The following is a 20,826-nucleotide window of genomic DNA, read 5'->3' as shown; positions in this document are numbered from 1 at the left end:
CCCAGCGGACAGACGAACCAAAAAGTTCTTAGCTTGTAGTCTGGTTTTAATCTTTAGTGCCACAGGCCTTTTGGGATGTTACACCACAAACTATGGGTGTAAGAAAGTACTCTATTTTTGCATGGTTGCCCCCACTTTTTGCCAAACTGTTGTTGTAATTTGACTGAGTGTACCCTGAGTTCCTGCCAACAAGGTATTCAGGGCCTATGTTCTTTTCCTAAACTGCATTGATGCAAAACCCAATTGGCACTCTTTGGCGACATGTCATTCCCTTGTAAATGGTATCATAGGTACCAAGGGCACCGTGGCCAGGGAAGGCCTCTAATGGCTGCAGCACTTGTTGTGCCACCTTTATAGGCCCTGTGCTTTTACACACACTGCCTTTGCAGGCTGCGTGTCTTGGTGCAGAACAAAGTGAAGAGTCGACATGGCACACATCCCTGTGTGCCATGCCTACAACCCACTGCCCTGGCATAGGTCAGCTACACCTCTAGCTGGGTGCACTGTACCAGTGGTGAGGATTCAGGTGCATGAGCCCTGTACCCATTCAGTGTCTAAACCAATTCCAATTCCTAGACATTGTAAGTGCAGTGATGCCTTTAAGAGTATATGGTGCTGAGAGTTTGTCATTACGAACTCCAGAGCACCATAATGGCTTTACTGAAAACTGGGAAGTTTGGTATCAAACTTCTCAGCACATTAAACCCGCACTGATGCCACCGTAAAATTTAATGAAAAATGCACTCAGAGGGCATCTTAGAGATGTCCCCCTGATAAACGACCTAACTCTAGTGTCCTGGCTGTGTGGCTGCTCGCCAGCTGCTGATGGAGCAGGGTTTTTACTTTAAAACCAAATATCTGTTTCATTTTCGCATGTTATAACTAAAAGTACTACTGATTAATTATTAATTATTAAAAGTTTGTTGAATGCTGTTTAACCAACCTTATTAACAAGAGAATTACACGTGGGAATGCTTTTGCATGGCTAAATAATAAGTGAACTAAGTTGGTGAGCAAACTGACAGTAAACGATGTTGCTTATGTGATGTTATGGTGTTTTGCGCTTATAATTAATATGCATTAATGGCTTTTGATGTCGCAAATGGCTAGATAAATACACACACATAAGGGTATTAGCAGGGGAATAACACTGTATAATCATTTCCGTGCAGTAATTCTGTTTTATGTTTATTTTTGCTTAAGTTGTCCAATGTGGCCTACCTGAAAATGGCTGCCATCTACAGCCTGCACTCGAGTAGATGGAAATTTACAAAAAGGCTTCGCTCTGCCTGTGACCTTGCACCTCCGGTGAACTGAAAAGCCATAAGCATGATGATAAGTCTGGGACATCCGCCAAGAGCCCCTGGAAGACGGAAAAGTTGATACGAACTTATTGTGAACCCACTATTGAAACAAATTCACCTAGTAGAGACATCCGTAAAAGTAACGAATTAGTCATGGACGTTCAATTCTGCTATTCATTATTTGGGACAATCTATGCGTGAGAAAATCTTGCAGAATATCGAAAAAGTACCAAGATGACATTATTTCCGCCATTCATCCGTTCTGAATAAAGAAATGTAACTTTATAGAATGTAAAATTTAGTATAACTAATAGTAGACTAGAGAGGTCCAGCGCCACTTCTTCCTGAGCTGATGATGCGAGGTCCCTATGCTGACGGAGAGGACGATGACTCTACATGACGGCAGAAAACTATAATTCTTCTACAGAGGACCGGTTCTGACTTAGGATCTGACATTTAGACAGAATAGGTAAATATGAGAGAAATGAATTTTGCATTTAATTGGCTTTTCTTAAAATTTTAGATAAATGAACAATCGGTTTGAATTTCTGTCTTGGGTGATTATTTCTGGTCATGTTTATTGATTTTACTGTGTATTCTTTGAAATGTATTTTGTTAGATCTATAGCAACTAGCTGGTCGCATTGACCTCAAAGTATAGGCAGATTAAATAGAGTTCATGTGAAAGGTGTTTCCCCTTTACAGGGCGCGGATAGAGTGATTTAGGGTGAATGTTGGTGTAATGGGCCCCACCAGCGTGTGATGTGTGTATGCGTGTGTGACTGTGAAATCATTCCGTCCGTGGAAGTAGAGGGGATTCGGAAGCTCTGATCTGCACCAGTTTCTTGGTAGCAGAATGATGGTTAGCTATTGTCTTGATCTGGCGAAATTGCGTGTATTTAGGCTTGTTGATTATTGATTGATATTTGTACTAACACTAAATGTTGAAGTCGTGTTGAGTTCTATGTATTGTGAACGGCTTCTGGGATGTAGGGAGTCGGTGACAGTTCCGTAGTAGAGCAGAGGGAGTGTTGCTCTCGGAAAAAGGCGGGATTGTTGGCCCTGTATGCAGACAGGGTAAAACGTGTGACAATTGAAGTTGCGCGTCGCATTGTCTGGGTTCGATAAGGTAGCATCGCCGTGTGTTGCCATTAGAGACGTATTTTCTGTGTGAGAGAAGTGTATATGATAGCGAAGGTTATCTGTGAAACTCTGGTCTTAAGTCCCAGGGATCCGTAAGGCATTCCGTTAAAGCTTACCGCTGGAGAAGTAATAGGTATTCTCGGAGCTTGTTAGAAGGACAGGGCAGAGGTAAGCGCTGCTTTGTTAACGTGTGATATAATTCTGTAGTAGGACAGAATGTTCGCTGTTCTCGGGAAAGACAGAATTCTGTGTGAATGTACTACATTTTCTGGTGTGTAAGAGCGTGAATGAGAAGGCATTCTGGTTAATTGTGAAACTCTTAGAAACATTCCGGAGGGAAACAGTTAATTGGTGCTTGTTAGAAGGGTAAAGTAGAGGGATGTGCTACTTTATCAACGGAAGTAACGATTCTGTAGTAGGGCAGAGGTAAGCGCTGTTCTCGGGAAAGGCAGAATTCTCGTGGGAAAGGTCTTTTGCTGTACTGTGGCTAGCGAAGCAGACAATGGAGATGTTTGTATGTTGTAACTAACAAGACTCGTAGAAATTGAAACAAAGTCTACCAAGTAGTCTTGTAAAGGAGGGGTTGACCAAAGAGACAGAAGACAGGAGCAGAAGCAACTGCAGCGACTGCTGACGTCAGGGAGACCGCGCTGTGATTGGACAGTGGAAGTGCAGAGATTGGTGTGTTAGTGTACGCCGCGCTAGGATTGGGAGATATATAGGGTGACGTAGACGCTCCAGGATTGGTGCTTTAGTGTGAGTCGCGCTGGGATTCGCGGACTGAGTCAGTGACGTAGACGCTTCAGGATTGGTGCGTTGGTGTGAGTCGCGCTGGGATTCGTGGACTGAGTCAGTGACATAGACGCTTCAGGATTGGTGCGTTGGTGTGAGTCGCGCTGCAATTGGACAAAAGATCGTACAGCTGTAGAAAGAGTAAACAGCTAGTGGAAAATAAGAAAGATGTATTACCATGCTGAGGAAAAGAAGAAAAAATCCTTGTTTAGTAAGGTCAAAACCTGGTTTGACAAGGATAAAGACATAGTGACAAGGGAAGGACAGTTATTGCCCCCGATAAGAACCCCGGCATCCTTCATGGTTGCGAAGTATGGGTATCATACCTGTATTTGGTTAGATAACTGGGTAAAATACACTAAAGATGACGGAGTGTTAGCGTTCCCAGAACATGGTTCATTTAATCTGGCCATACTGAGGAACTTACGGGAGCAGATGATGAATCTAGAGCCTCGGCCTAGGCCGACGCAGTTTGAGGCGTTGACTGAATGGGAAGACGAAATGCATGAACGAGAAAAGCAGAGGAGTGGAGGTAGCTATACGTACATGTTTGGGCGGAAGCATGATCGCGAAACCCATCATGACCGGATGAGAAGGTGGCGTGATACCAGTATGACTGAGGGATTACATCCTGTAAGAACGGCAGAGGAATCAGGAGGGAGAAAGTGTACAGAGAAAGAACATAATGTAGAAACCAGAAGATATGGGACAAATGAGTCTGATGATGATGTCTTAGAGGACATGCTCTACAAAAGACCACCCCCGTATAGACGAGAACCGGAGGTAGGAACAGCAGTTACTCCAATAAGAAACACCCTGCGGATTATAAAGACAGAGGCTACAGCCCCTGAGTTGAAAAGCAGTTGTTCTCTGGCGGAAAGAGAAAGAGAGAGAGATAGAGAGAGAGAGAGAGAGAGAGAGAGATAGAGAGAGAGATAGAGAGAGAGAAAGATAGAGAGAGAGAGAGATAGAGAAAGAGAGAGAGAGAGAGAGAGAGAGAGAAATAGAGAGAGAAAGAGAGACAGAAAGAGAGAATGAACTTGAAGATGAAAAGACCAGAGAACTAGCGAGAACTACTTCTGAACTAACAGAGAAAATAAGGGAACTGACAAAAAATCTTGAGGCTGTTACAGTGCCTGTGACAATAGGCCCGGTTATGCCGATTTTTGACAAGCAGAGGACGGGCGAAAGTGGTTTGACAGTGCCATATGTGGGCAATAGATTGATTGTACCTCCGGAACAGGCAGAAATGAGAGCGGGAGAAACACAGTGGAGAACAGGAGAAAATCAGTGGAGACATACCGTATGTGGAGGGGAAATGAGTGTGCAGACTAACTCAAGTTTGAATTCTGGATGTATGGAAGGGAACAGAGGATCAATTTTGGAACCGCAAAGGGTGACAGAACCAGGGGGTGCGGAAAAATCTGTGATAACTGCTGAGGATTTGAATGATTGGCTGAAAACATTACAGAAAAAGGAGAAAGAGTCACAGGGAATTGATGTAGCTAGGCTACGAATGGAAATTGAAGAGTTGATAGTAGGAACAATACCTACAGAAACGCTGAAGGATTATCAGGAAGGGGAGATCCTCTTCTTATGTAAGAGTATCACATGGAGAGCAAAGAACATACATGACAGGTTGAAAGGAATAGCCAGTGAATTGGGAATTGACATGGATAAGGTGAAAGCTTTACAGAAGTCTTACCGAGTGCATTTTTCAGACAAGGATATTGAGAATCTGAACAATGCAGGCCGAACAGGACAGATTAAGGAAATGATTGCCTTGCTGAAGAAATGGGGAGATGTAGAAAGATGGAAGGACAGATGGTATCAAAAGCGAGAGGATGGGGCAGATAGAACTTACTCGGCATTTCCCCTGAAAGAAAAAGAGAAGGCAGTGACAGCTTACCCCATGAGAGAGATTCCAGGAGGTGGGTATGTACATGTCCCATGGACCAGACAGGATATTTTATCATTTACGAATGATTTTCCCCGACTAAGGGAAAAGCCCGTTGAGTGGTACAGACAGGTCGACAGATTTGTAAAACTGTCAAAAGTACTGTGGATTGACCTGAATAGTCTGTTTGATATAATTGTACCAGCGGACCTGTGGGCAGAATGTAAAATAGTTATAGACTGGCCCACTAAGGAATACCCGAGAGATCCAAAAACAGGAGCTCCAGACCCGGAGGTAATGAAGAAGTACGAGCAGATTATGGCCTTTTTGAAAAATAAAGTACCCCCCAAGGAGACAGACTGGGTTAAAATAGACCGAACACATCAGGAATTGAAAGAATCAGTCCATGCTTACTATGAAAGACTGATACTTGTTGTAGTTACTTTATTCGATATATTAAAAAATATCATAAAAGTTTGGTACAGTAAATATAAAACCATTTTAAAACCCACTACAACTGTGTACTTCGATCATTATACAATTAAAAGTGATAAAATATAAAATAGTAATTTTATACATACAGCTTGATCAAAGACCCCCGTTTGTCGGTACATTAGGCAAGGATATTCATTGTGGGCCGGAGGTCTTAAATTTATAGCTTAAAATTAGTGCACCTTAAGAAGCTTGCGTCTGATCCTCCAGGCCCAGCCCAAGTATTTGGCAGTCCCACAGATGGCACTAGGGGCTGATGTATCATGGGTCAGGATGTGCAGTGTCACCCTGGCAGACCTGGTCCCCAGATTTTTGCAGACCGGTATCAGCCATCTTGATCTTGGTTGCCGGTATGCTTGGCATGCAAACATAAAGTGACCGATAGACTCTAAGGGCGAGGCACAGCCTGGGCAACCTTTCAAGCTCGCGGGTGCCGTACTCCATCTAGATTGGAACTCGTGGAGTGGGAGAGTACCATATCTCATTTTGAGATAAAGGGACCTATCTTCAGGAGATTCAATCATGTCGAGAAAGAGTTCCATGCTAGGTGCAGGTTTCACATCCAGGAAAATCTGAGTTAGCTCACATCCCTGATTTCTTAGGGTATTAGTCATGACCCATTCCCAGTAAATCTTTTTTATCAGTGGTTTGGGTGGGGGGAGCTGGGTTTCTCAGGTCTCTTCCAGACCTATCTTCTGGAGCTCCTTTTTCAAGATCAATACCCAAGGAATCTTGCGCTCAGCACCAAGTTTTATTAACTCGTCCAGGGCAGAAGCATAATGGTGGAGTTCAGGGGTTCTTCGAAGCCTAGCCCAGTATAGTATAGGACGCAGCCTGGCCACATTGCTAATATTTTGTCTACCGAGATCATTACGGAGAGGAACTAGCGGGGTAGACAGAGGGAGCGAGAGTAAGTCTCTGAAGAACTTATTCTCCGATCTAAGCAGCTCTGTTAAGTTTTCGAACCCCCACAGTTCCGCCCCGTAGAGGGCCGCTGGTATTGCCTTCCCCTCGTAGACCTTGACTGCCGCAGCAATGGGCCTGCTGTAAGAGAGTCTCTGATGTTTCGCAATTGCCCCTGAGGCTCTCTTATGGGCAAGAAGCATTTTCGATAGGTGGGGGGCCCATTTTAGCTTGTTGTTTACCCTGACTCCAAGATAATCAAAAGCCTCAACTAGCTCAAGAGTAGTGTCATTAAGCTTGATGTTATTCCTGAAATTTTTAGAGGGTGATAGTGCCATTAGCTTAGTTTTTGAAGTGTTTATTTTCAAGCCCCTGATGTCACAGAAATGGGAAAAACGGGAGAGCAATCTTTGTAGGCCCATAGGGCTTAACAGAGTGTCGTCAGCAAAGAGCAGGGTGGGTGTTTTTTCCCCGCACAGGGTTGGTGCGTCGACCGTGTCATCTCTCAAATGGTCTGCCACCCCATTTATAAAGAGAGAGAACAGGGTCGGGGCTAAAACACAGCCCTGGCGCACCCCTTTCTCGACGATTATCCTCTCTGTAAGCTGACTCTGATGCCCCCATCGGATTTTGGCAAAATTACCTTCATGGAGGCGTTTGAGGAGGTCCAGGATTAAGGGGGGGATGCCCAAATCATACAGGACCTGCCACAGCTGTAGTCGTGGGACCAGGTCAAAGGTCGTTTTTAAATCAATAAAAGCCAAATACAGGCTGCCTTTTTCAATGACCACAGATTTCCAATGTATGGTACAGAATCTAAAAACCTGGTCAATGGTGCCAACTCCCTCCCTGAAACCAGCTTGAAAATGGCTCAGGATGCCCTCCTCATCTATCCAGGCCTTGATTCTGGTAAGGAGGACTCTGCCAACCACTTTTTGTAAGACATCGATTAAACTAATCGGTCTGTAGTTGGCAGGGTCCCCCCTATCCCCTTTTTTATAAATGGCCACCACCTCCGCCCCCTTCCAAGAATCCGGAACCGGGCATCCCAAGGCTAAATTATTTAAAATACGGAGAATAAATTCTGCCCATAGATCTTTATCGTGTAACAAGAGATCGCCCGGGAGACCATCAGGTCCTGCTGCCTTTCCCGGAGCAATCATATTGATTGCAGAGAGGACCTCCGATAGTCCAAACGCGGCCTCCATTTCCAGGGGTACCAAGTTCTCAATTACCGGGGTTAGGTTCTCTGGAGCCGTTCTTTCCCCAAATGAGTAAAGGTCAGAGAAGTGCTGGTGCCATTGACTCCCCGTTATATGATTTGGGATTGGGTCAGCCCCTCCCCTAGTGCTGACATTGATGAGGCTCCAAAAGGGAGCTGAGTCTTTTTGTAAAGCTGCGGCCTTTAAATCCTGCCAGTGACTTTCCTCCCACAGTCTCTTCGACCTTCCTAATGGCTTTGTAATAAGTTTTTCGGGCTTTAACTATGGCTGGTTGGACCTTATGTTTTATGGCTTCAGATAGGGTCTGTCTCTTTTCCCTACAGTCCTGTGAGAACCAAAGATTTTCTGGTTTGAGGGGGGGGTGCTTATGGTCTCCCTTTTCCTGCATCACAAAAAAGTTCCCCACCCTAGTCACTGTTTGATGATAGACCTCTAAAAAGTATTGGGGTGAAGGGGCCTGTGGGAAGCAGCCCGTGGGCATATCCAGGGCTGAAAAGCCTTCTTTCACTATCCTTTTGATTTTTTCCAGGTCCATCTCGCGCTTTACCACCCTTGGCCACTTAAGACGCCTATTACAATTGGTCGGGACAACCTCTCTTGCCCCAGGCCTCTGTTTGTTGAAGGGCTCGATGGAGGTAGTAACCAACTCGCGCCTGAGCTTCAAAGACAGCGGGCTGTGATCGCTCTCACACCTGTTGATCACTTCCATGTCGATAAGATCTGTCCAGAGCTCAATGCCCAACAAAATGTAATCAATGCGCGAGGGAGCTCTAGTCCTCGTAAAAGTGGGGGCTCCCTGGCCATTTGAGGGGGTTCGTCCGTTTGTGGCCCTCAAGTTGAACTCCAATGTTAGCGCATTAAGTTGCAGAGCCCTCTTAGACCATTTCTTTATTGGCGGGAGGGTGAGTTGAGGTATGCCTTGCTTAGAATCGGCATCTCCAATGCCCAGGATATCGTCGCTGCTCAGGGGCTCAAAAGTGCAATTGAAGTCCCCGGCAATGACGACATCCACCTTGGTATTGATTGCTGTTAATTCGGACTCAAGAGCCGATACAGCAGGGCTTTCCCGTGCTCCAGGGGTCCCCCTAGCATAGATGTTAAATATTTCAAGCGGGGATTGATGGTCCACCCCGTTGATGGATAAATGGAGGAGGTCATGAGATGTAATTACGTGCCTCTTAACTGCCCAGTTCAAGTTGATGTTAACCCAAATTAGGAGGCCCCCTGAGGGCCGTCCTCGTGTGGACCTAATTGCGGGGACAAAATGGGTAATAAACCCCGATCTATACAGGGGGACCAAACTCCACGTTTCCTGAAAGAGGATAACATCAAACTTATCGATGAAATCACTCCAAACAGGATCTGCGAGATTCCTCCTAAGCCCCGCAATATTCCACGATAGAAAATTGATAACACCCGAAGGAGCAGGAGTTGGGGAGATCCTCATGTCCACCGCCTGACTATCTTGGCATCCCTCATTAGTTACCAAAGTATCGACATTTTCACCCAAGTCATTTGAGGACAGGTTTGAGGTGGGAATGATGTTTAAATCCAACCCCTCATTAGAGTAAGATATAGGAAGGTGTACAGGGGAACTCCTATGGGAATTGATTAGTCAATCCACCTGTCTTAAGCCCGAGTCCTCTCCCTCCCTCTGGTCAGACCATATGGGGAGCCTACGGACCTGGATTGAAGAGTGGGCGGGGGGAGATGACCTAAACTCGAGCAATAATACGTTTTCTGCTAGGACAGGATCCCCAAACACAATCTCGACACAATCCGTGAAAGCATCCACCCGTGATAGCCTTTTTGTCCTTATGATGTCCTCTCTAATGATCGATCTACACCCTCTGACATGTCTCAACCAGTGTATAACTTTATTATGAAGAGATACACTGTTTTCAAAGGTAGACCGTGATGACAATTTTGGAACATGGGTCATAAAGACAGAGGGGTTGGCATACACGGGTTGGAGATTGGCCGAATAAACTGGGGTATGGAGTGATTGGTTATTATTGCCCTGTCTATGGGATAGGAAAGAACTAGGGGGGCGTCTAATAGGAGACTTTGCATTCGGTGTGCTTGCTGGGTCAGGGCATCTTGACATGTCCGCATATGATTTAATATGGCCGTTTATTCTGATTGTATTATCCTCATTATGAGCCCCCCCATGTACATGACCGGCAATAGTTTTGGCAGGGGTTAGCTTAGAGGATGCAGGCTTCATCCTTACAGGAACTGCCCCAGAAGATGGTAATTGAAGAAGAGAAATCGAAGAGGGTGCTTGACCTAAACTAAGGCTCTCGACCCTCTTATTAAGGACCCCCACTAACTCCTCTAATTTCTTAATTCTCTCAAAATGAGTCGCCAAGGTATCAACATCAGATCTGACAGGTGCCACAGGGTCGTCAGCGGGTTTTGCAGCAGAGCTAGTTGCTTGAAATAAATCAGGATCAAGGGGGGCGAACCTGTTAGAGCATAAGATGGATTTGGGGGCACAATCAGGAGTAGCTAGGTCCCCTTCTATGCCATTCATAGTGCCCACAATCTGTGCAGATGTAATTTGAGGGTCAGAAGACGTTGTGTCGGGGGCTGGAATAATACTTTGATGTTTAATCGAACACTGGGTATGAAACATAGATGGAATCGTGCGAATAGAGTTTGAAGCAGTTTTAGTTAGTAGATCCTCCGCCTGCCCACCAACTAACGAATCCTCACAGTCATTGACAATCTCCTCAATTCTTGCCAGGGCACAATTCATGGCAGCATGAATGCTTTTCTTGGTTTTTTTTACCCTTTTTACTACTAGCCATGGATCCTCCTTCAACAGCTTTCCTTTTACCCATGGTACAAGCCCAACAACAAGGGGGATCACCACAGACACAGAGGCAACACACACCAGTTTGTAAAAGTCTGAATAATAATAGAACATCAATGTCACAAGCCCCCTCAAAAACGATAAGAAGCCTTTTAGCGGGGCACAGTACCTTCGATCTTAGTCAGTTGAGGGACGTCAATGAACTCGTTTTAGGGGGGGGGCCCGGCCCGACCTCCTCCGTCCTCGGATGGCCTCAGACGGCCCGCCCTTTGCCCGGGCTTTGCCCGGCGCCGCCCGCGCGCGTCCCGCGTTGCGCGAGGCGCGAGCAGCACTTGTACGTTTCCCCGGTGGCAGGGGGCGGGGCCTCAGGTGTCCACAGAGCCCCTCCGGCTCCTGGGGCAGGATGGCTGATGAAGTCAGGTGCGTTTGTCCTGCACCGAAATCGACGCATCTCCCGCGCTGCGGGAGGCGCGAGCAGCACTTGTACGTTTCCCCGGTGGCAGGGGGCGGGGCCTCAGGTGTCCACAGAGCCCCTCCGGCTCCTGGGGCAGGATGGCTGATGAAGTCAGGTGCGTTTGTCCTGCACCGAAATCGAAGCGTCTCCCGCGCTGATACTAGCTTTTAAGCAGTTCAGTGGAGATGAACACCTGGGTGACAAGGATCTGAGTCATTTTGTGTATAGATTTGTGTACGGCTTGCGGCCTGAAATCAGTGAAATGATACGGCAGCACACCGTGGATTGGCAGAGTAAGAAGATTGATGAGATTTTGAGACATGCAAAATACTTCAGTGATGAGATTGCGGCAAAGCAGAGAAAGCTAAAAGAAAAGGTAATGTGGGCACAGGTGAAAGTTGCAGAATGACAGGAAGCTCAGCTGGTTGAACAGGCAAATAACCCAGGAAATAAACCCAGGTTTGGTCCAGGAAAAGGAAAAGGGAATATAGAAGAAGCAAAGAAAAAGTTCCCCTGCCACAACTGTGGAAAATTGGGGCACTGGAAATCCGAGTGTAAGAATCCACCGTCTACTAACGATGATAATTCATCATTGAATTCGCAGGTGCAGAGTGAGGGGTGTGGTCAGCATCGGCAACAGCCGAAGGCTGATAAGCAGCAGAATCAGGTGCCAAAACCACCCTTGCCACAGAGAAAAGGATCCCAGAAGTACAGCCAAGAATCGGGGTTCTACGATGAAGAGCAGGTAATCAAACGAAAACGCGCAAGCGCTGTATCTCAGTACTGGCTGAAAAATGAGGGAAGTGACTCTGAGGGAGACTTCTGACGGTGCCGAAGAGAGGAGGAGGAGTGCGTACTTGGCGCAACTCTAGAAATAGACCAGGCAGGACCTTTTGTAGATGGGAAAATTAATGGTGAAAGTATCACTTTCCTAGTTGACACTGGGGCCACGAGATCAACTGTCAGGTAAGCTGATATAAAGAATCTTTCTTTTTTCGGACGAAGCGATCCAAGTGGTTGGTGTGTCCAACACACAGATCAAAACACTACTTACTGAACCAGTAAGGGTTAGAATAGGGAAATTTTCAGATATGCACCGATTCGTGGTGTGTGACACAAGTCCTGTGAACTTGCTAGGCAGGGATCTGCTGTGCAAAATGAATTGCACTATTTTCTGTACTCCAGATGGTATAACCTTTGAGACACCTGATGAGGATGTGCTATACAGAATGACCATGGATAACAGAGAATGTGAGGCTTTGGGAACATATGCAATATTTAATCCTGATGCATTACCCACAGAGTTGAAACAGACAGTGAAAGCAGCAGTTTGGGATTTTACTGGAGAAGATGTGGGTCTGATGAGAAATGTAGATCCAGTAAAGATTACTGTAAAAGAGGGAGTGGTTTACCCAAACATACCGCAATACAGATTGACACCTGAAATAATTGAAGGAATAACACCCTTAATTGAGAAAAGGATCCCGCAAGGGGTGTTAAGAGAAATATTGAGCAGCCCATGTAATTCACCGATAATGGGACTGAAGGAACCAAATGGAAAATTCAGAATAGTACAGGATTTGAGAAAGATTAACAAGATTGTTGTGCCATGTTGTCCTATTGTGCCAAATCCATCAGTGATTTTGTATCAGATTCCCCATGATGCAGAATGGTACATGGTAATTGATTTGTGTCATGCTTTCTTTTCAATCCCATTGCATCATGACAGCCAGCCGATATTTTCTTTTAGATTTGGAGAACGGATTTTGGCATGGTGCCGAATTCCACAGGGGTATACAGAGAGCCCCTCAATATTTAATCAATTGCTAAAGAAATCTCTGGAAAGTCTGACAATGCCTGAAAATTCAGTCTTGGTCCAATATATTGATGACCTACTTGTGGCATCAAAAAAACGAGAAGCTTGTGAAGTAGACACCATTGCATTACTGAATCACTTGGCAGATGGAGGATTAAAGGTGTCACCAGCCAAATTGCAGTTCTGTAAGAATGAAGTCCAGTATCTGGGACACAATATTGAGAAAGGCCTGAGAAAAGTGACTATTGACAGAATCAAAATCATTAGGGGAATGAGAACCCCAATGACACAAAGAGAAGTGAGAATGTTCCTGGGAATGGTGGGTTACTGTCGTCAGTGGATAAGTAACTTTTCCCTGATTGCCAAACCATTGATCAAATTGACCAAAAGTGAGGTAAAAGACCCATTAGAACTAAACCCAGAAGAAATGGCTGCATTCAGAGAGTTAAAAGACAGACTTTGTGAAGCTCCTGCCCTAGGAATGCCTGATTATGAAAAGGAATTTGAGCTGTACTGTAGTGAGAGAAATGGATGTGCACTTTCAGTGTTAATCCAGAAAAATGGACGTCTGAGGAGGCCAATTGCCTATTTCTCAGCAACCCCTTGACCCAGTAGCTGTGGGTTTGCCAGGTTGCCTGAAAGCAGTAGCTGCTACCTGCAAAAGTCTGGAACAAAGTGAGGGAATCATAATGGGATACCCTGTACGGGTATTCGTACCTCATGATGTGGCAATCCTTTTAACAAGGAGCCGGACACAGTTCATGTCTCATAGTCGGCTGACTAAATATGAGAAAGTCATTCTTGGTGCAACCAATGTAAGTCTGGAGAGATGTGTGAATGTGAATCCAGTGACACTGTTGCCTGATGCTGAATGTGTGGGAGTGAGAAATGATGTTGATCATGATTGCCTGGATGTACTTGATTACTGCACAAAGCCAAGGCCAGACATAAGAGATCTGCCACTGCCTGAAAGTGATCATGTGTTGTTTGTGGATGGATCTTGTCTGAGAACAGAGGAAGGAGTGTTGAGTGCTGCATATGCTGTGTGCAAAGTCTCGGAAGTTGTGGAAGCATCACCCTTGAAAGGAGTTAAATCCGCTCAGGTAGCAGAATTGGTGGCACTGACAAAAGCATGCAAGATTGGGAGAAGTGTGAGAGTGACTGTGATGACTGACAGCCAGTATGGCTTCGGAGTTGTCCATGATTTTGGCCAGCTATGGCTACAAAGAGGTTTCCTGACCTCAAGTGGAACTCCCATAAAGAATGCTGAAGTGGTTGGAAAACTGCTAGAGGCGATACAGCTGCCTAAAGAACTTTGCAGTTGTAAAATGTGCTGCTCATGGTCATGGTGACGATTTTGTAACAGTTGGTAACAAGTTTGCCAATGACATAGCACAATATTGTGCAAGGAACAATCACTCAATTAATAGGAGTAAAGAACGGGAAATGTCTTCTTGTTCATTAATGTTTACTAATGAAGTGGGGACATGGGAATAAGTAAAACAGCTGCAGGATGAGGCAGAAGATGATGAAATGAGAGATTGGGTGAAGGCAGGTTGTGCACCAAGAGAAAAAGATCATGTGTGGGTCTATAGGGATGGAAGACCAGTCATGCCAAACAGCATGCTATCAACAATGGCAAGGATGTATCATGGCCAAGGACACTTGGGGAGGGATGCTATGATAAGAGCCTTTAAGCAAACCTGGTACAGTCCAAAGTTTAGACTGATAGCAGAAAGTCTCTGCCAGAGATGTCTGATATGTCAGCAATTCAATCCTGGAAAGAAAACAGTGGTGAGCCTAGGAACAATAGGCAGGGAGGGAGGACCCTTCACAAGAATGCAGATAGACTTCATTGAAATGCCCCCAGTCCACAGGTTGAGGTATGTCCTGGTGGTGGTCTGTTTGTTCTCAAGGTGGGTGGAGGCGTACCCAACAAGAAGAAATGATGGGATAACAGTGGCCAAATTACTGTTAAGAGAATTCATCCCAAGGTACGGGTTCCCAGTAACCATTGAATCAGACAGAGGAGGACATTTTTATAATGAAATCATGGGTTTAATTTGTGAAGCATTGAGTGTACAGCAGAAGTTGCATTGTGCCTACCGACCAGAGGCTTCTGGGGTCGTTGAGCAGATGAACGGTACTATCAAAAACAGAATTGGCAAAATGTGCTTAGCCACAGGAATGAAATGGCCCGATGTCTTGCCTCTAGTCTTGATGACCATTAGGTCTACTCCAGACAGAACAACAGGTTTGAGTCCACATGAAATTATCATGGGACGTGCTATGAGGCATGCATATGTACCAGTGAACAAGCTGATGACTATAACTGATGACATGATTTTGGATTACTGCAAAGGCCTGGCTGACGCAGTTCATTCTGTGTTTCACCAGGTTGGAGAAGACGCCACCACCCTTGAAATGAAACCAGCCCATGATCTGAGCCCAGGGGACTGGGTAAGGATAAAAGTCCACAGAAGAAGGAATTGCCTGGTTCCAAGGTGGGGAAGGCCAAGACAAGTCATCTTGACTACAACGACAGCTGTGAAGTGTGCTGGTGTGAAGAATTGGATACATGCAAGCCACACACTGAGAGTTCCAAATCCAAGAGATGGTACTGGAAAAGAATACTTTGAAGAATCAGATTCCAGTGATGATGCAGACAGTGAGGCAGTAAGAAGGAAAAAGAATCCTGAAAGTGGGGAAAGTGAGTCGAGAGAAATTTTTATCCCACCAGAAGAGGTGCTGAAGAGAACAGTGCAAACTGCAGAAGCAGGTTCAGACTCAGAAGAATTGCCTGAGGTTCCAATTGACAGTGACCAACACAAAAAGAAAGAAAGAAAGAAAAGAAAAGAACATTCCAACAGAAGAGACACCTGAATCACATGAAGGAATTGGACTAGTTCCACCTGAGATAAATATTGAAGAAAAAGGGACAGACAAAGACAGAGAGGGACAGATTGCGGAAAAACCCCGAGGAGGTGTAGGGAACATCAACAACAAGCTAGGTGAAGGGACAAGTAGACAGCAAGAAGATTGCGTGTCGGAGACCCGAGGAGGGACAGAAATAGGGAAATCTCAATTGGTGGAAAAAGAGACTGTTGGAGAAAAGGAAGTTGATGAAGAAAAGAAAGCTGTTAACGAACCAGTAGCAACTGAAACAGAGTCTGATGAAAGTGACAATGAGATACATGGAGTACCAGTTCTGAGAAAGAGAACTTGGCTTGGAGAAAGAAACAATAAAGAAGGAAAGCAAAAGAGAAATGCTAAAGGAGATCTGTGGCCTAATAAGATAAAGAGACTAAGGTACAGACTGACACGAGTTAACTCTTCAAAAGCTGAACAAGTGAACGAAGTGTCAAGTCAAAATCCAACTAAAGAAGAAGAAGAAGCAAAGATACCTGAGAGAACCAAAGAATAAGGAAACCAAACCAGAGGTACAAGTCACCGGAATGGACGTATGTGGCACTGCCTGAACAAGGAGAAGAGGCGGACAGCCAAGGAAGTCCAGAGGAGGCTTTACTGAAGGAGGTTGCTGAAGAAGAAGCTGTGGGAATCCTGAGAGTTATCTTGTCCGACATTGGAGAAGAGACGGATGTTCAGGACCTGATACAGTTTGATGATGATGAAGAAACAGTGAAAAGTGATGAAAATCCAAATTGAGTAAATCGAAGGAAAATTCACTTGGAGAAGAGAAGAAGAAGAAATACTAAAAATTAGTAGATTGTAATAATCTGTTGGGTACTTGCTGCCCTTAAAAGTTCAGTAGAGGAGTAGAAGAGGCTAAGTCAAAAGACACGGTCAAATTAACAAAATGGCTAACACTGAGAATAAAAGTAGATGTACCTTTCTGAAAAGATGGTGCAAAAGGTGCTGTTGCTGTACAGGTTTATTAATGCTGCTTTGGAGCGTGCTTGCTCTACTGATTTCATTTAGAGTCACTATAGACACTTTAGAAGGTCATACTGAGAAAAAGACTAATATAGGGAAGAGTCCGTTAAAGGTAGTTCCAACAAGAACTAGTAATGTACATATACATAAAGATAGGTCAATTAATGATTTTTCTAGCAATGTTTTTTCTAAATTGTTGTATGAGTACGTAAAGACAATGGAAGTAAGGGATTGCTACGTCTGCATGCAATTACCTGCCTCTGTGTCGGAAGGAGTGACTTATCATCATCTTCCGGCTATATATGGAATTTCCTGTAGTGTGTTGATTAGTATTTTTTATCAATTAGGGAAATTAGATTACAATATGTCTAATATAGATAATATTCTTGGGCAGTTGCCTATGAATAAAGCACTGAATCCTGCAACGGATGCTAACACTTTAGGTGAGATTTTTCTAGAAACCAAAGAATTAACCTTAGACTATGTTTTTAGAAACAATTTAACTTGCAGTTTGAAGGGAGAAGAGAAGAATTTTCTAGACATGGTTGAGAGAAGAAGATTGAACATGCACAAGAAAGCAGAAGGGCATAAAATGAGTGACACAATGTGGGATATTGAGAAAGAAAAGGAGTTGAAAAATGGAGCCAGTCCAACTATGGCTATAGATGCCCCACAGAAAGGAAAACTGTGCATTACCAGGAAGAGATCCCAATATGATTATTATTTCATAGGGACTAGTGAGTGCCATGATACATACTTTATTGCAACCGGATGGGGATTTAGAGGAGGAGAAGATCCAGTTTTTCCGGGAGTGTATTATATTTGTGGGAACAAGGCATATTATCGTTTGCCTGACCATTGGTTTGGTACATGTTATGTTGGCCTGGTCTTTCCCAAATTTTTTCACATGGATAGAGTAGATGATGCTGAACATTCTAACACATTAACACGTTATAGAAGAGAAACATGAACAGAAATTGTAGGAGATATTTTTGGAGCTTTAATTCCAGCAGTGGGAATTTCTTTGAATGCATTTGGCATTCGGAAGCTGTCAACAGTGGTGGATCGCTTGTCAACAAGCACCGCTGGAGGCTTTCTTTTGGTTAATACAGAAATGGTTGCTTTGCGTGCTATGGCAATGCAAAATCGACTTGCCCTTGACATTCTTTTGGCAAAAGAGGGTGGAGTCTGTGGAATGCTGAAAGTTCAACATTGTTGCACTTACATTCCTGACGAAAGTAAAGATCTAAAAGTTTATATCAAAAATATTACTGATTTGCATGAAGAATTAGTACCACTGGAAGCTGAAAGTATCTGGACTAAAATGGCTAATGAGATGATTGCTATTAAAAACTTTGTAGCTAAGATAGGTAGTAAGATATTATTTCCATTAACTTGTGTAATAGTTGCATTATTGATCCTTAGATTAGGATGTATGTGTTGTAGATATAGAAGAAATAAAAAGAAAATTACAAAAGAAAATGTTAAAAGGAGACAAAAGAAACCAGAAAGAGATCCACAAGAAATAGAACTAGAAGAGCTAAGAGAAAGCATGTATATAGAAACTAAAAAGGAAGATGAGATGGAAACTAGGGTTTAGAAACATGAAAAAGAACAAGAAGATATTTCCAATTCTTCCAAAAGGGGAGACAAAATTGATTTTTGGAGGTTTTGATTTTTGTGGTGATTATATATCACCAAAGGGGGGATTGATGGAGCAGGGTTTTTACTTTAAAACCAAATATCTGTTTCATTTTTGCATGTTATAACTAAAAGTACTACTGATTAATTATTCATTAATAAAAGTTTGTTGAATGTTGTTTAACCAACCTTATTAACAAGAGAATTACACTTGGGAATGCTATTGCATGGCTAAATTTTCACTTACAAGTCAGTCTTCAGGTGAGCGAACCGTCCTTACCTAAACAGGGATAACTATGTTTTGGCTTAATCTATGTAAATTTGAAACCTAAGGAATGAGCCTGTCACAGTTGGCCCCCTTTTGTTGATGTCTCGCAACCGAGTATGTTGCGTAATTCTGTTTCCGGATCAATTCTATGAGTGGTCCCCTGTTTTAATTGATTTGCATTAAATTGCCAATTTCATCCGTATAATTGGGTTTTAATATCTGTATCGACACGCACTTCCCGATTATGATAAGAGCTTCAAAGTAACCTTTGATTGGCTTTATGATTATGCTACCATGTATAGAATCTCTACCACGCTGAGATGTGATGCAATGATTATGACAGTCTCATAAATCCCAGAATCGTGGGTTGAGCTCTAGAATCAATGGTGATGGGTTGATGATTGTATGTCATCCATTTACCTTTGCTTTGAATTCATTTTTAGAAACTCCGCTGGATGAATATACCGGACCTACTAAATTTGAACACTGGGTCATCCTAGACCAATGGCTAGGTGAGTCATGGCCATTTCTGGCTTATTCGGGACCATACGCTTGTGTCTATTTAAGACCAGCCCTTGACACGTGCCTTACTTGCTTTTGTAGGTTGCCATTGCCAATATTTAAGTCCTGATGAAGACCCGCATGACGATTTAAGATCGCATATATAGGGTCGAAACGTCGACAGTACCTAGGACCAGTTCAAGACTTGTTTTCCTATAGAATCGGAAATTCCCGGGAAAACTGCGTCATTGTGCTCTTTCAAATACTGGCCGACTTTTACCATGTACATAAAAACTTTTGTATTCACTTTGTATATATTGTACACTAATTTTGGCACCTTGGTCACCTTGTCACTGATTCACCAATTCACCTTAATTTTTATAACTTTGGCAGCCATACTTTGCAAAAAAACGAAAAAAAGGATGTTATGGGTGTAGATATAAATGAGGCAATTTATATATAAAAGAACGTTTTACCACCCTGCAAATCTGACGTTATTGTGATTTGTACATTGTTGTTGCTTTATGTGGTCCTGTTAATGCAATTATGCTTAGAATTTTCTTCTATTTGAAATAGTGTACTTAGGTTCCCTTTTTTTGATTCATTCATAACAAAAAACAAAGCAATTGTCTGGTCATACCCGACAGAACCACTGTATTTCATATCATTTATACCCAGGTTCTGAGGGACACAGGGTCGCCCCATTGTCTATATAATTTAAATAATAAGTGAACTAAGTTGGTGAGCAAACTGACAGTAAACGATGTTGCTTATGTGATGTTATGGTGTTTTGCGCTTATAATTAATATTCATTAATGGCTTTTGATGTCGCAAATGGCTAGAAAAATACACACACATAAGGGTATTAGCAGGGGAATAACACTGTATAATCATTTCCGTGCAGTAATTCTGTTTTATGTTTATTTTTGCTTAAGTTGTCCAATGTGGCCTACCCGAAAATGGTTGCCATCTACAGCCTGCACTCGAGTAGATGGAAATTTACAAAAAGGCTTCGCTCTGCCTGTGACCTTGCACCTCCGGTGAACTGAAAAGCCATAAGCATGATGACAAGTCTGGGACATCCGCCAAGAGCCCCTGGAAGACGGAAAAGTTGATACGAACTTATTGTGAACCCACTATTGAAACAAATTCACCTAGTAGAGACATCCGTAAAAGTAACGAATTAGTCATGGACGTTCAATTCTGCTATTCATTATTTGGGACAATCTATGCGTGAGAAAATCTTGCAGAATATCGAAACAGTACCAAGATGACATTATTTCCGCCATTCATCCGTTCTGAATAAAGAAATGTAACTTTATAGAATGTAAAATTTAGTATAAATTATAGTAGACTAGAGAGGTCTAGCGCCACTTCTTCCTGAGCTGATGATGCGAGGTCCCTATGCTGACGGAGAGGACGATGACTCTACATGACGGCAGAAAACTATAATTCTTCTACAGAGGACCGGTTCTGACTTAGGATCTGACATTTAGACAGAATAGGTAAATATGAGAGAAATGAATTTTGCATTTAATTGGCTTTTCTTAAAATTTTAGATAAATGAACAATCGGTTTGAATTTCTGTCTCGGGTGATTAGTTCTGGTCATGTTTATTGATTTTACTGTGTATTCTTTGAAATGTATTTTGTTAGATCTATAGCAACTAGCTGGTCGCATT

The 20,826-nt window shown here is 43.5% G+C and overlaps 1 long non-coding RNA gene across 1 annotated transcript in view; it reads left to right on the top strand.

Annotated features, from left to right (window-relative positions):
* The window catches only part of LOC146871256 (uncharacterized), a 144,765-nt gene extending 124,526 nt beyond the window's left edge, over positions 1–20,239 (top strand). Inside the window, exons 2-3 of the long non-coding RNA XR_014959531.1 lie at positions 19,088–19,156; positions 20,081–20,239. This is a non-coding gene — a long non-coding RNA (uncharacterized LOC146871256). The remainder of the gene's footprint in view (positions 1–19,087; positions 19,157–20,080) is intronic.
* The last annotated feature ends 587 nt before the right edge of the window (positions 20,240–20,826 follow it).

Source organism: Triturus cristatus, chromosome 1_1 (assembly GCF_964204655.1).
Source record: "Triturus cristatus chromosome 1_1, aTriCri1.1, whole genome shotgun sequence".
NCBI classification, from domain to species: Eukaryota; Metazoa; Chordata; class Amphibia; order Caudata; family Salamandridae; genus Triturus; species Triturus cristatus.
This window is presented reverse-complemented; position numbering and strand designations above follow the sequence as displayed.